A 15,497-nucleotide genomic window follows, 5' to 3' on the forward strand; every position below is an offset into this window, starting at 1 on the left:
TTTTAAAAATTAGAAGCATTTCTTTATATTAACAATGAACTATTTGAAAATGAAATTAGAGAAACATTTCCATGCATAGCAGCATAAGAACCAGGAACCAATGTCTTCAATGTTATCAGTGATGAATCAGATTCACAGCCCCCAGCACTCAGTTTTTGCCATATACTTTACCATGGCAATTGTGGGCATATAGTAGTAAATCAATGGACAGGAATCCTTTGTCTCTAAATCTGCTAAATAAATAAACAAGGAATTCATCAAAGAAAAAGAGATATCAATTTGGATGCCAGGCACAAAAACACATGCACTTGAGCTATCCTCCAGTTTGTGATGCCAACAAATCTTTCAGACATGTTACATTTTCAGAGACTTTTCTGTAATCTTGCTAAGCTTTCTGGAAATCTGCCTTATAGCAAAGGGTTTCCCAATTCCATTACACTCATGATTTTTCTTTTGTGTGATATATTAGTTTACCATCTAGAGATAATTTATGGTACAAAACTTTTCTATGCATGCATGTTTTCTCATTTGTGAGTCTATTCATGGGAATTGAAGACTGATTTATAACAGAAATACATTTTCCAAATTCATTGCATAGACTTTTGTTCCTTATGAATTCTCTGAAGTCTGTTGATGTCTAATTTCTGGCTAAAGGTTTTATTGTATTTACAGCATGCAAAGACTATCACCTTTTGTGAATTCTGTGTCTATACAAGCCTGAAATAAAGAAAATGTTTTTGCACAATCAGTATACGCCTAAGAAACCACCTGTGTCAATTCTCTGATGTACCATTGACTTCTGACTCTAATAATATTAATAAGCTTTCTCCTTTACATGAGTCTCTGTTGGATAGGATGTGATTTCCAGCAAAAGGTTTTGTCACAATACTTACATGAATTTTGGAGAAAAGCTCTTCCACATTCATTATATTGTTAAGGTCTCTCCCTTGTTCAAATTCCATGATGGATTATGAGGCATTACCTATGTGAAATGACTTTCTCACATTTATTTCATTCATTAGATATATATGTTGTGCATTCTGATATAAGGAGAGATTTGGGCAGAGCTTTCCAACACTCATTACACCCATAAGGTTTCTCTCCCACGTGAATTCCCTGTTGTCTTATGAGGTATGGCTTCTAATTAAAGGGATTTTACTTTCAAAGGAGTTTTTCCCTATATGAATTTGATGATGTACAATGAGGGCTGAATTATGGTAAAAGGCTCTGAGTCATTACATTCATAAAATTGCTCCCCATGAGAATTCTTTTATGTTTGATGAGGTCTGATTTGCACCACAAAGGCTATTCACATGTATTATATTCATGCATTTCTCCCCTTGGTGAATTCTCTAATATTTCATGAGATATAACTTGCACAAAAAGGTCAAGTAGAAAATTCCCTGTGTGAATACTCTGATATCTTATGAGTTATGAAGTACAGCAAAGAGGCTTTCCACCATCCTTCCATCCATAAAACCTACCTAAATTGAGCAACAAAGATATAGAAAACCTAAACACACACATAACCAGATGGAAATGATACCAGTAATAAAGACCATCACTACCAAGAAAACCCCAAAACTGGAAGGCTTCACTGCTGAATTCTAACAGACATTTAAAGCACTAACTGCAATTCTTCTCAAGTTATTCAAAACAATTGAGAGAGAGGCGATTCTCCCAAATTCTTTCTATGAAGCCAACATCACCTTCATTCCTAAACTTGAAAAAAGTGCAACAAAGAAAGTAATTATAGACCAATTTCCCTGATGAACATACATGCAAAGATCTGCAACAGAATTCTGGCCAATTGAATCCAACAATGCATCAGAAAGATCATCCACCCAGACCAAGTGGGATTTATCCTTGGTATGCAAGGATGGAACCAAAGGCTTTTCCACAGTCATTTCATTTATAAGCTTTCTCCATGGTGTGAAGGCTCTGATACTTTCTGAGGTTTGACTTCTCAGCAAAGGTTTTTCCACAGTCATTGCAATCATAAGGTTTCCCCCAGTACAAATTGTCTGATGCTTTGTGAGCTTTGATTTCTCAGCAAAGGCTTTTCCACAATGATTGCATTCATAAGGTTTCTCCCCTCTGTGAATTCTCTGATGATTTATGAGGTTTGCCTTCTGGCCAAAGGATTTTCCATAGTAATTGCATTCATAAGGTTTCTCACCTGTGTGAATTCTCTGATGATTTATGAGGTTTGCCTTCTGGCCAAAGGATTTTCCACAGTCATTACATTCAAAAGGTTTCTCACCTGTGTGAATTCTCTGATGATTTATGAGGTGTTTCTTCTGGCCAAAGAACTTCCCACAGTCATTAGATTTGTAAGATTTCAACCCTGTGTGAATTCTCTGATGTCTAATGAGATCTGACTTCTGGTGAGTGGTTTCCACACAATCATTACACACATGAGGGTTTTCCACAATATGAGTGCTGTGATGGAGGGTATTTAATACTGAATGAATTCCCACAAGGTTTACATGCATAGGATTTCTTCCCTATATTTGGTCTATGATTCAGTCTAACATGTGATTGGTAAATGACAGGTTCCACAGTCCCAATATACTTATAAATGTTCTCTCTTTTCAGGTGAATACAATCAGAATTCCACAGTCAGTCAGCTGGGAGGGGTGGATGAATCCGGAAACAGCTGGTTTCCTTGTACTAAAACAAGCGCCATATCACGAAGGACTCTTGCATTTCTTTTTCTTTTTTGCATTTTTCACATTTTCTTATTTATCATGGTTTGTAATAAATTTTCTGATGTGGGTTGTGGTTTTGAGGCTGGCTTAAGGAGTTCAGGGAACCAGAGGAATGGTCTTTTTCAATTAGGGCACAGCTGTTGTTTCTCTCCAATTCTGGCTTTCTGTAATTGCTTTGGGTGCCTCAGGCAATTTTTCACTTTGAGCGACTTTTTCCTAAATGTTTTGTTGGTCTGAGTTGGTTTTGCCTTTTTCCTTTTCAAATTGTGTATTCTGATGCAATACAAACAAGGGTTTAGAACGAGGATCCATTAGGAAATTGAAAAACAGAACATATTGGGTTTTCATGATTAGAAATCATAGGCAACATGACCAAGATGAGTTTTTGGGTTTTGGAAAATGACATAGAACCCTTCCACTGAGGGGCAGATATTAATTTCCTCCAAATCGAGAGTGAGTGCGATTTTCAGGTGAATTCAATCAGAATTCCACAGCCAGTCAGCTAGGAGGGGTGGATGAATCCGGGAACAGCTGGTTTCCTTGCAACTAAATCAAGCCCAATATCACAAAGGACTCTTGCATTTCTTTGGCTTCTTTCTCTTTTTTCTTTTTTTCATGGTTTGTAATGAATTTTCTGATGTGAGCTTTGGTTTTGAGGCTGCAATATAGAGTTCAGTGCACAGGAGGAATGGTCTTTTTCAAACAGGGCACAGCTGTTGGCCTGCTTCAATTCTGGCTTGCTGTCATTGTTTTGGGTGCCTCAGCCGATTTGTGGTTTCTTGTGTGGCAATTTCCTAAATGTTTCTGGGTCTGAGTTGGTTTTCCCTTCTTCCTTCCCAAATTTTGTAATTCTGACGCAACACAAACAAGAGTTTGGACAGAGTAGCCATTATGAAATAAAAAACATTACAAATAGGCATTTGAAGAATATAAATCTACAAGTAACACGACCAAGGTGAGTTTTTGTGTTTTGGAAAATAAAATGGAACACTTTGGCTGAGGTGACAGATATTAATTCCCTCCAAACTGAGTTTCACTACGATTTTCAGGTTAATTCAGTCAGAATTCCACAGGCATCAGCTGGAGGGGTGGATGAATGCGGGAACATTCGGTTTTCTTGAGACTAAATCTAGTCCAATATCATTATGGATTCTTGCATTTTTTGGCTTTTTTCTCATTTTTCTTATTTATCATGGTTTGTAATGAATTTTCTGATGTGAGCTTTGGTTTTGAGGCTGGCATATTGAGTTCAGGGCACAAGAGGAAGGTTCTTTTTCAATCAGGGCACAGCTGTTGGCTTGCTCCAATTCTGGCTTGCTATCATTGTTTTGGGTGCCTCAGCCGATTTGTGGTTTCTTGAGTGCCAATTTCCTAAATGTTTTCTGGGTCTGAGTCGGTTTTGCCTTCTTATTCCCAAATTTTGTATTCTGATGCAATACAAGCATGTTTTGGAGAGTAGCCATTATGAAAGAAAAAAAAAAAAAAACACAGCGCATTGACCTTTCAGGATTAGAAATCTACAGGCAACACAACCAAGATGAGTTTTTGTGTTTTGGAAAATGACATAGAACGCTTCTGCTGAGGGGACAGATTCTAATTCCCTCCAAAATGAGTGTGAGTGCGATTTTGAGGTGAATTCAATCAGAATTCCAGAGTCAGTCTGTGGAAGAGGGGGATGAATCTGGAAACAGCCAGTTTCTTTGTGTCTAAATCCAGCCAAATATCACAAAGGACTCTTGCATTTCTTTGGCTTTTTCACATTTCCCTTATTTATCATGGTTTGTAATGAATTTTCTGATGTGAGCTTTGGTTTTGAGGCTGCAATATAGAGTTCAGGGCACCTGAGGAATGGTCTTTTTCAAACAGGACACAGCTGTTGGTGTGCTCCAATTCTGGCTATTGTCTTTGTTTTAGGTGCCTCAGCTGAAATTTGGTTTCTTTAGTTTCACTGGGATTGTCAGGTTCATTCAGTCAGAATTCCACAGGCAGTCAGCTTTAGTGGTGGATGAATCTGGGAACAGCCGGTTTCCTTGCAACTAAATCAAACCCAATATCATTATGGATTCTTGCATTTCTTTGGCTTTTTCTCTTTTTTCTTATTTATCATGGTTTGTAATGAATTTTCTGATGTGAGCTTTGGTTTTGAGGCTGCAATATGGAGTTCAGGGCACAAGAGGATGGTTCTTTTTCAATCAGGGCACAGCTGTTGGCTTGCTCCACTTCTGGCTTGCTGTCATTTTTTTGAGTGCCTCAGCCGATTTGTGGTTTCTTGTGTGGCAATTTCCCAAATGTTTTCAGGGTCTCAGTTGGCTTTGCCTTCTTCCTTCCCAAATTTTGCATTCTGACGCCATACAAACAGGAGTTTCGGCAGAGTAGCCATTATGAAATAAAAAACACAACAAATAGGCATTTGAAGCTTAGAAATCTACAGGTAACATGACCAAGGTGAGTTTTTGTGTTTTGGAAAAAAAAATGGAACACTTTGGCTGAGGTGACAGATATTAACTGCCTCCAAACTGAGTTTCACTGTGATTTTCAGGTTAATTCAGTCAGAATTCCACAGGCATTCAGCTGCAGGGGTGGATGAATCCGGGAACAGCCGGTTGCCTAGCGACTAAATCAAGCCCTATATCATTATGGATTCTTGCATTTCTTTGGCTTTTTTTCTATTTTTCTTATTTATCATGGTTTGTAATGAATTTTCTGATGTGAGCTTTGGTTTTGAGGCTGGCATATTGAGTTCAGGGCACAAGAGGAAGGTTCTTTTTCAATCAGGGCACAGCTGTTGGCTTGCTCCACTTCTGGCTTGCTGTCATTGTTTTGGGTGCCTCAGCTGATTTGCGGTTTCTTGTGTGGCAATTTCCTAAATGTTTTCGGGGTCTGAGTTGGTTTTGCCTTCTTCCTTCCCAAATTTTGTATTCTGATGCAATACAAGCAAGATTTTGGACAGAGTAGCCATTATGAAAGAAAAAAAAAAAAAAACAGCAAATTGACCTTTTTTTTTTTTTAAACTTTTATTTAATGTATATAATTTTCCAAAGTACGACTTATGGATTACAATGGCTTCCCCCCCATACCGTCCCTCCCACCCACAACCCTCCCCTTTCCCACTCCCTCTCCCCTTCCATTCACATCAAGATTCATTTTCGATTATCTTAATATACAGAAGATCAGCTTAGTATACATTAAGTATGGATTTCAACAGTTTGCTCCCACACAGAAACATAAAGTGAAAAATAATAGATGATTTTTTTTTAAATGATGATGAAATCAGAGCAGACCTATTGTCATGTTTAATCCCAGTGAGAGTCAAGTTGGGAATTGATAATTTCTTTTTTTCTTTTCTTTTTTTTTTTTACAGAAGATCAGTTTAGCATGCATTAAGTAAAGATTTCAACAGTTTGCACCCCCATAGAAACACAAAGTGAAATATATTGTTTGAGTACTCGTTATAGCATTAAATCTCAATGTACAGCACATTAAGGATAGAGATCCTACATGAGGAGTAAGTGCACAGTGACTCCTGTTGTTGACTTTACCAATTGACACTCCTGTCTATGGCATCAGTAATCTCCCTATGCTCCAGTCATGAGTTTCCAAGGCTATGGAAGCCCTCTGAGTTCTCCGACTCTTATCTTGTTTAGACAAGACAAGGTCATAGTCAAAGTGGAGGTTCTCTCCTCCCTTCAGAGAAAGCTACCTCCTTCTTTGATGACCTGTTCTTTCCACTGGGATCTCACTCGCAGAGATCTTTTGCCAGAGTGTCTTGGCTTTCCATGCCTGAAATACTCTCATGAGCTCTTCAGCCAGCTCTGAATGCCTTTAGGGCTGATTCTGAGGCCAGAGTGCTATTTAGGACATCTGCCATTCTATGAGTCTGCTGAGTATCTCACTTCCCATGTTGGATCACTCTCCCCTTTATTTACTCCATCAGTTAGCATTAGGAGGTACTAGACTTGTCTATGTGCTCCCTTAGACTCCCAGTCCCTTCACCATGACCAACTGTGAACTGAAACTGATCACCTGGAACAGTGAGATGGCATTGGTACATGCCACCTCAATGGGATTGAATTGGAATCCCCTGGTATGCTTCCAACTCCACCACTTGGGGCAAGTCAGCCTGAGCATGTCCCAAATTATACATCTCTTCCCTCTCCCATTCCCACCACCATGTTCAACAGGGATCACATTTCAGTTAATTTTCAACACTTAAGAATAACTGTGCATCAATTACAGATCTAAACCAGTCATATTAAGTAGAACAGATAAAAAAACTACTAAGAGGGATAATGTATTAAGTTGTTCATTAACATTCAGGGCTATGCTGATCAAGCCACCATTTCCCATAGTGTCCACCTCACTCCAACAGGTTTCCCTCTTGGTGTTCAGTCAGTCGTCACCGATCAGGGAGAACATATGGTATTTGTCCCTTTGGGACTGGCTTACTTCACTCAGCATGATGTGTTCCAGATTCCTCCATTTTGCTGCAAATGACTGGATTTCGTTGTTTCTTACTGCGGTATAGTATTCTAAAGAGTACATATCCCATAATTTCTTTATCCAGTCTATCGTTGATGGGCATTTAGGTTGGTTCCAGGTCTTAGCTATTGTGAATTGAGCTGCAATAAACATTAGGGTGCAGACCTCTTTTTTGTTTGCCAATTTAAATTCCTTTGGGTAAATTCCAAGGAGTGGGATGGCTGGGTCGAGCGGTAGGGTTATCTTCAGGTTTCTGAGGAATCTCCAGACTGACTTCCATAGTGGCTTGACCAGTTTGCATTCCCACCAACAGTGGGTTAGTGTCCCTTTTTCCCCACATCCTCGCCAGCATCTGTTGTTGGTAGATTTCTGCATGTGAGCCATTCTAACCGGGGTGAGGTGAAACCTCATTGTGGTTTTGATTTGCATTTCCCTGATTGCCAATGACCTTGAACATTTTTTCATGTGCCTGTTGGCCATTTGGATTTCCTCTTTTGAAAAATGTCTATTGAGGTCCTTGGCCCATCTCTTAAGTGGGTTGTTGGTTTTGTTTTTGTGGAGTTTCTTGATCTCTTTGTAGATTCTGGTTATTAACCCTTTATCTGTTGCATAGTTTGCAAATATTTTTTCCCATTCTGTCGGTTGTCTCTTCACTCTCCTGACTGTTTCTTTTGCAGTACAGAAACTTCTCAATTTGATGCAATCCCAATAGTTGATTTTGGCTTTGACTGCCTGTGCCTCCCGGGTCTTTTCCAGAAATTCTTTGCCTGTGCCAATATCTTGAAGGGTTTCTCCAATGTTCTCTAGTAACTTGATGGTGTCAGGTCGTAGATTTAGGTCTTTAATCCATGTTGAGTGGATTTTTGTGTAAGGTGTAAGGTAGGGGTCTTGCTTCATGATTCTGCACGTGGAAATCCAATTTTCCCAGCACCATTTATTGAATAGACCGTCCTTGCTCCAGGAATTAGTTTTAGATCCTTGATCAAATATAAGTTGGCTGTAGATGTTTGGGTTGATTTCTGGTGTTTCAATTCTGTTCCATTGGTCTATCCATCTGTTTCTGTACCAGTACCATGCTGTTTTGATTACAACTGCCCTGTAGTATGTCCTGAAGTCTGGTATTGTGATGCCTCCGGCTTTGTTTTTGTTGTACAAGATTGCTTTAGCTATTCGAGGTCTCTTGTGCCTCCATATAAATTTCAGCACCATTTTTTCCAGATCTGAGAAGAAGGTCTTCGGTATCTTGATTGGTATTGCATTGAATCTGTAAATTGCTTTTGGGAGAATGGACATTTTGATGATATTGATTCTTCCAATCCATGAGCATGGAAGATTTTTCCATTTCTTGGTATCCTCTTCTATTTCTTTCTTTAAGGTTTTGTAATTTTCATCGTAGAGATCTTTAACGTCTTTGGTTAAGTTTATTCCAAGGTATTTGATTGTTTTTGTAGCTATTGTGAATGGGATTGATCTTAGAAGTTCTTCCTCAGCCATGGCATTGTCTGTGTATACAAAGGCTGTTGATTTTTGTGCATTGATTTTATACCCTGCTACTTTGCCAAACTCTTCTATGAGTTCCAATAGTCTCTTAGTGGAGTTCTTTGGGTCCCCTAAATACAGAATCATGTCATCTGCAAAGAGGGATAGTTTGAGTTCTTCCTTCCCAATTTGTATCCCTTTAATTTCTTTTTCTTGCCTAATAGCTCTGGCTAGAACCTCCAGAACTATATTGAATAGCAGTGGTGAGAGTGGGCATCCCTGTCTAGTTCCAGATCTCAGTGGAAATGCTTCCAACTTTTCCCCATTCAATAGGATGTTGGCTGTGGGTTTTTCATAGATTGCTTTGATTGTATTGAGGAATGTTCCTTCCAAACCCAGTTTGCTTAGAGTTTTCATCATGAACGGGTGTTGTATTTTATCAAATGCTTTCTCAGCATCTATTGAGATAATCATATGGTTTTTCTTCTGCAGTCTGTTAATGTGGTGTATCACATTGATTGTCTTGCGCACATTAAACCATCCCTGCATACCAGGGATAAATCCCACTTGGTCTGGGTGGATGATCTTTCTGATGTGTTGTTGCATTCTATTGGCGAGAATTTTATTGAGGATTTTTGCATCTATGTTCATCAGGGATATTGGTCTGTAATTCTCTTTCAGTGCTGCATCTCTTTCCGGCTTAGGAATTAAGGTGATGCTGGCTTCATAGAAAGAATTTGGGAGGACTCCCTCTTCTTCGATTGTTCTGAATAGTTTGAGAAGTATTGGAGTTAGTTCTTCTTTAAACGTCTGGTAGAATTCAGCAGTGAATCCATCTGGTCCTGGGCTTTTCTTTGTTGGGAGGGCCTTTATTACTGTTTCAATTTCTGTCTCAGTTATGGGTCTGTTTAGGTTTTCGATGTCTTCATGTTTCAATTTAGGTAGGTTGCATGAGTCCAGGAATCTATCCATTTCTAATAGGTTTCCCTGTTGCTGGCATACAGGTCGTTGTAGTAATTTCTGATGATTCTTTTTATTTCTGTGGTGTCTGTTGTTACATTTCCTTTTTCATCTCTGATTTTATTGATTTGGGTCTTTTCTCTTCTTTTTTTAGTTAGTTGGGCCAATGGGGTGTCAATTTTGTTTATTTTTTCAAAAAACCAGCTCTTCGTTTGGCTGATTTTTTGTAATGTTTTTCTTGATTCAATCCTGTTGATTTCTTCTCTGATTTTAATTATTTCTCTTCTCCTACTAGATTTGGGTCTGATTTGCTGTAGGTTTTCTAGATCCTTGAGGTGAATTGAAAGCTCATCTATTTGGTGTCTTTCCAATTTCTTGATGTAGGCACCTATTGATATAAATTTTCCTCTTAACACTGCTTTTGCTGTGTCCCATAAGTTTTGGTATGTTGTGCTGTTATCCTCATTTACTTCCAGAAAGTTTTTGATTTCTCGTTTAATTTCTTCTATGACCCATTGTTCATTCAGGAGCATGTTGTTCAATCTCCATGTGTTTGCGTGTGCTCTAGGGATTCCTGAGTTACTAATTTCCAACTTCATTCCTTTATGGTCTGAGAAGCTGCATGGTATGATTCTAATTCTTTTGAATTTTCTGAGACTTGCTTTATGGCCTAGTATGTGGTCAATCCTAGAGAAGCTTCCATGTACTGCTGAGAAGAATGTAAAATCTTTAGCTGTAGGATTGAAAGTTCTGTATATATCTGTTAGATCCATTTGGGCTATAGTGTCGTTTAAATCTACTGTATCCTTGTTGATCTTCTGTCCGGATGATCTGTCTATTTCTGAGAGTGGAGTATTGAAGTCCCCCAGTACTACTGTATTGGGGTCTAAGTCTCCCTTTAAGTCCGTTAATAAATCTTTTAGATAAACTGGTGCCCTGTAGTTAGGTGCATATACATTGATAATTGTTATATCTTCCTGTTGAATTGATCCCTTAATCATGATATAGTGTCCCTCTTTGTCTCTCTTAACAGTTTTTGTGGTAAAGTTTATGTTGTCCGATATTAAGATGGCTACGCCCGCTCTTTTTTCATTTCTGTTGGCATGGTATATCTTTTTCCAGCCTTTCACTTTCAGTCTGTATGGATCTTTGTTGGAAAGATGTGTTTCTTGTAAGCAGCAAATAGATGGGTTTTGTTCCTTAACCCAATCAGCCAATCGGTGTCTTTTAACTGGACAGTTCAGGCCATTCACGTTCAATGTGACTAATGATAAGTGGTAACTTTGCCCTGCCATTTGCCAAAGATAAGTTCTAATATATGCTTTGAATTCCCTGTGATCTTTTGCTGTGAGGTTTCCTTCCTTGGTTTCCTTCCTTTACCTTCTTTCATATTGATGACCGTGTTTCTGTGTTTCTGTGTGTAACACATCTTTAAGCATCTTTTGCAGGGCTGGACGAGTGGCAACAAATTCTTTCAATTTCTGTTTGCAATGAAAAGTCTTTATTTCACCTTCATTCACAAATGATAGCTTTGCAGGATATAATATTCTGGGCTGGCAGTTGTTCTCTCTTAGTACCTGGGCTATATCTCGCCATTCCCTCCTAGCTTTTAGAGTTTCTGATGAGAAGTCAGCTGTGAGTCTGATTGGAGATCCTCTGAGAGTAATCTGACGTTTCTCTCTTGCACATTTTAGGATCTTTTCTTTATGTTTCACTGTGGAGAGTTTAATTACAACGTGTCGTGGTGAGGATCTCTTTTGGTCGTGTTTATTAGGGGTTCTGTGGGCTTCCTGTACTAGGATTTCTCTGTCCTTCTCCAAACCTGGGAAATTTTCTGCTAATATCTCACTAAAAAGGCCTTCTAATCCTTTCTCCCTCTCCATGCCTTCAGGAACTCCTAGAACCCGAATGTTGGGTTTTTTAATAGTATCCTGAAGATTCCCGACAATATGTTTCAGATTTCTAATTTCCTCTTCTTTTCTTTGGTCTGACTGTATCCTTTCCTGTTCTCTGTCTTCTAAGTCCGATATTCTCTCTTCTGCTTCACCCATTCTGTTTGTAAGGCTCTCTATTGTGTTTTTCATTTGATCTATTGAATTCTTCACTTCAGTCACTATCACAGTTTCCTGTTGTACTAGTTGTTTTGTTTCATTTTGATTCCTCCTTAATATTTCATTTTCACGAGAGAGATTTTCTATCTTGTCCATTAAGGATTTGTGTAGTTCCAGAATTTGTTTTTGAGAACTTCTTAATGTTCTTATCAATTTTTTGAGATCTGCTTCTTGCATTTCTTCTATGTCATCATCTTCATAATCTTGAATTGGGGTGTCTTTTTCATTTGAGGGCGTCATGGTGACTTCCTTGTTTTTATTACCTCGGTTTTTGCGTTTGTTATTTGGCATATTGGAGATATTTGGTTTCTTCACTGTGGTGCTTTTTCTTGTTATACTATGACTCTAGATTAAGTGGACTATCTGTTTTTGATGGAGCCTTAGGGCTTGAGATGGGTATGGCCTGAGAGCTCTGTTTGTTGTGCCAAAGGTGACACTCCCAGGTTAGGCGTGGTAAATCTCTCTCTCTCTCTCTCTCTCTCTTTTTTTTTTTTTGATTAAAAAGGGAAGTAATTCCGCACAGCTGAACGAAGTTGGAGGTAGTTAGCAGGCAAATGATATACCCACAGGAGCCAGAGATCGGAAGCTCTTTCCCAAGATCCCCACAGGGAATCTGTTCAGCCCTCAGAATGGGCTCAAATTCTCCTTCAGCCTCCCACTGGGTTGCCAAAGTTACGGAATTGTAGCGTCTCTGGAGAGTGCTCACGTGAATTCCGTGAGTTCTCTCCCCCACCGTCTCTTTTTTCACAGTCTCAGTTCAGTAGCACCACAAATTTACTAGCTCCTAATCTCCTGTTAATTCGCCCCGCCCAGAGTCAGGTTTTTCTGCTAGGCTCAGGGCCGGTGCAGACCTGAGGTCGCTCTGCTTATGACGTATGTCCAAGATGGCGCCTGCTCTTTGTCTTGCTCGCCCTTGAGAGGTGAGCGGAGAGAGAGAAACCCGTGTCCGTACTAGTCACCCTTTTTTTTTTCTCTCTCTCTCTCTCTCTCTTCCAGTTAGCCTTGTGAACTTCCCCCCCCGGGGGTCGTTCCCTCTAGTCTCCTCTCTCCGCTTGCCTGCCGGTGTCTCGGGCTATTGAGGTTCGGCTCACCTCGCGTTCCAGCGCTGGTGTGTTGAGTCTGCCGCTGATGTCCCGAACTGTGGGCTCCCACGCTCTCCACGCAGGTCCGCTGTGAGTCACGCGTTCCGGAAGAGTTTCTTCTGCTGTTTCCTCCCCTACTCTTCCTTGAACCTGCAGTATCTCCACTTTTATTAAACTATCTCTCCCCAGACTATCAGTGTGCTCCCTTCCTATTCCGCCATCTTGCCGGAAGCCCTAGCAAATTGACCTTTAAGGATTAGAAATCCATAGGCAACACAACCAAGATGAGATTCTGTGTTTTGGAAAATGACATGGAATGCTTCTGCTGAGGTCACAGATTCTAATTCCCTCCAAATGGAGTGTGAGTGCGATTTTGAGGTGAATTCAATCAGAATTCCAAAGTCAGTCTGTGGAAGGGGGGGATGAATCTGGAAACAGCCAGTTTCTTTGTGTCTAAATCCTGCCAAATATCAGAAAGGACTCTTGCATTTCTTTGGCTTTTTTCTCTTTTTTCTTATTTATCATGGTTTGTAATGAATTTTCTGATGTGAGCTTTGGTTTTGAGGCTGGCATATTGAGTTCAGGGCACAAGAGGAAGGTTCTTTTTCAATCAGGGCACAGCTGTTGGCTTGCTCCAATCTGGCTTGCTGTCATTGTTTTGGGTGCCTCAGCCGATTTGTGGTTTCTTGAGTGGCAATTTCCTAAATGTTTTCTGGGTCTGAGTCGGTTTTGCCTTCTTATTCCCAAATTTTGTATTCTGATGCAATACAAGCAAGATTTTGGAGAGTAGCCATTAGGAAAGAAAAAAAAAAAAAAAAAAAAAAAAACACTGCGCATTGCCCTTTCAGGATTAGAAATCTACAGGCAACACGACCAAGATGAGTTTCTGTGTTTTGGAAAATGACATGTAACCCTTCTGCTGAGGGGACAGATTCTCATTCCCTCCAAAATGAGTGTGAGTGCGATTTTGAGGTGAATTCAATCAGAATTCCAGAGTCAGTCTGTGGAAGGGGGGGGATGAATCTGGAAACAGCCAGTTTCTTTGTGTCTAAATCCAGCCAAATATCAAAAAGGACTCTTGCATTTCTTTGACTTTTTCACATTTCCCTTATTTATCATGGTTTGTAATGAATTTTCTGATGTGAGCTTTGCTTTTGAGGCTGCAATTTAGAGTTCAGGGCACCAGAGGAATGGTCTTTTTCAAACAGGGCACAGCTGTTGGTGTGCTCCAATTCTGGCTATTGTCTTTGTTTTGGGTGCCTCAGCTGAAATTTGGTTTCTTGAGTTTCACTGGGATTGTCAGGTTAATTCAGTCAGAATTCCACAGGCAGTCAGCTTTAGTGGTGGATGAATCTGGGAACAGCCGGTTTCCTTGCAACCAAATCAAACCCAATATCATTATGGATTCTTGCATTTCTTTGGCTTTTTCACTTTTTTCTTATTTATCATGGTTTGTAATGAATTTTCTGATGTGAGCTTTGGTTTTGAGGCTGCAATATGGAGTTCAGGGCACAAGAGGATGGTTCTTTTTCAATCAGGGCACAGCTGTTGGCTTGCTCCACTTCTGGCTTGCTGTCATTGTTTTGAGTGCCTCAGCCGATTTGTGGTTTCTTGTGTGGCAATTTCCCAAATGTTTTCAGGGTCTGAGTTGGCTTTGCCTTCTTCCTTCCCAAATTTTGTATTCTGATGCAATGCAAAGAAGAATTTGTACAGAGTAGCCATTATGAAATAAAAAATACAACAAATAGGCATTTGAAGCTTAGAAATCTACAGGTAACATGACCAAGGTGAGTTTTTGTGTTTTGGAAAAAAAAAATGGAACACTTTGGCTGAGGTGACAGATATTAACTGCCTCCAAACTGAGTTTCACTGTGATTTTCAGGTTAATTCAGTCAGAATTCCACAGGCATTCAGCTGGAGGGGTGGATGAATCCGGGAGCAGCCGGTTGCCTAGCGACTAAATCAAGCCCTATATCATTATGGATTCTTGCATTTCTTTGGCTTTTTTTCTATTTTTCTTATTTATCATGGTTTGTAATGAATTTTCTGATGTCAGCTTTGGTTTTGAGGCTGGCATATTGAGTTCAGGGCACAAGAGGAAGGTTCTTTTTCAATCAGGTCACAGCTGTTGGCTTGCTCCACTTCTGGCTTGCTGTCATTGTTTTGGGTGCCTCAGCTGATTTGCGGTTTCTTGTGTGGCAATTTCCCAAATGTTTTCGGGGTCTGAGTTGGTTTTGCCTTCTTCCTTCCCAAATTTTGTATTCTGATGCAATACAAGCAAGATTTTGGACAGAGTAGCCATTATGAAAGAAAAAAAAAACAGCAAATTGACCTTTAAGGATTAGAAATCCATAGGCAACACAACCAAGGTGAGATTCTGTGTTTTGGAAAATGACATGGAATGCTTCTGCTGAGGTGACAGATTCTAATTCCCTCCAAATGGAGTGTGAGTGTGATTTTGAGGTGAATTCAATCAGAATTCCAAAGTCAGTCTGTGGAAAGGGGGGATGAATCTGGAAACAGCCAGTTTCTTTGTGTCTAAATCCTGCCAAATATCAGAAAGGACTCTTGCATTTCTTTGGCTTTTTTCTCTTTTTTCTTATTTATCATGGTTTGTAATGAATTTTCTGATGTGAGCTTTGGTTTTGAGGCTGGCATATTGAGTTCAGGGCACA

Source organism: Oryctolagus cuniculus, unplaced genomic scaffold (genome assembly GCF_964237555.1).
Source record: "Oryctolagus cuniculus unplaced genomic scaffold, mOryCun1.1 SCAFFOLD_52, whole genome shotgun sequence".
NCBI classification, from domain to species: Eukaryota; Metazoa; Chordata; class Mammalia; order Lagomorpha; family Leporidae; genus Oryctolagus; species Oryctolagus cuniculus.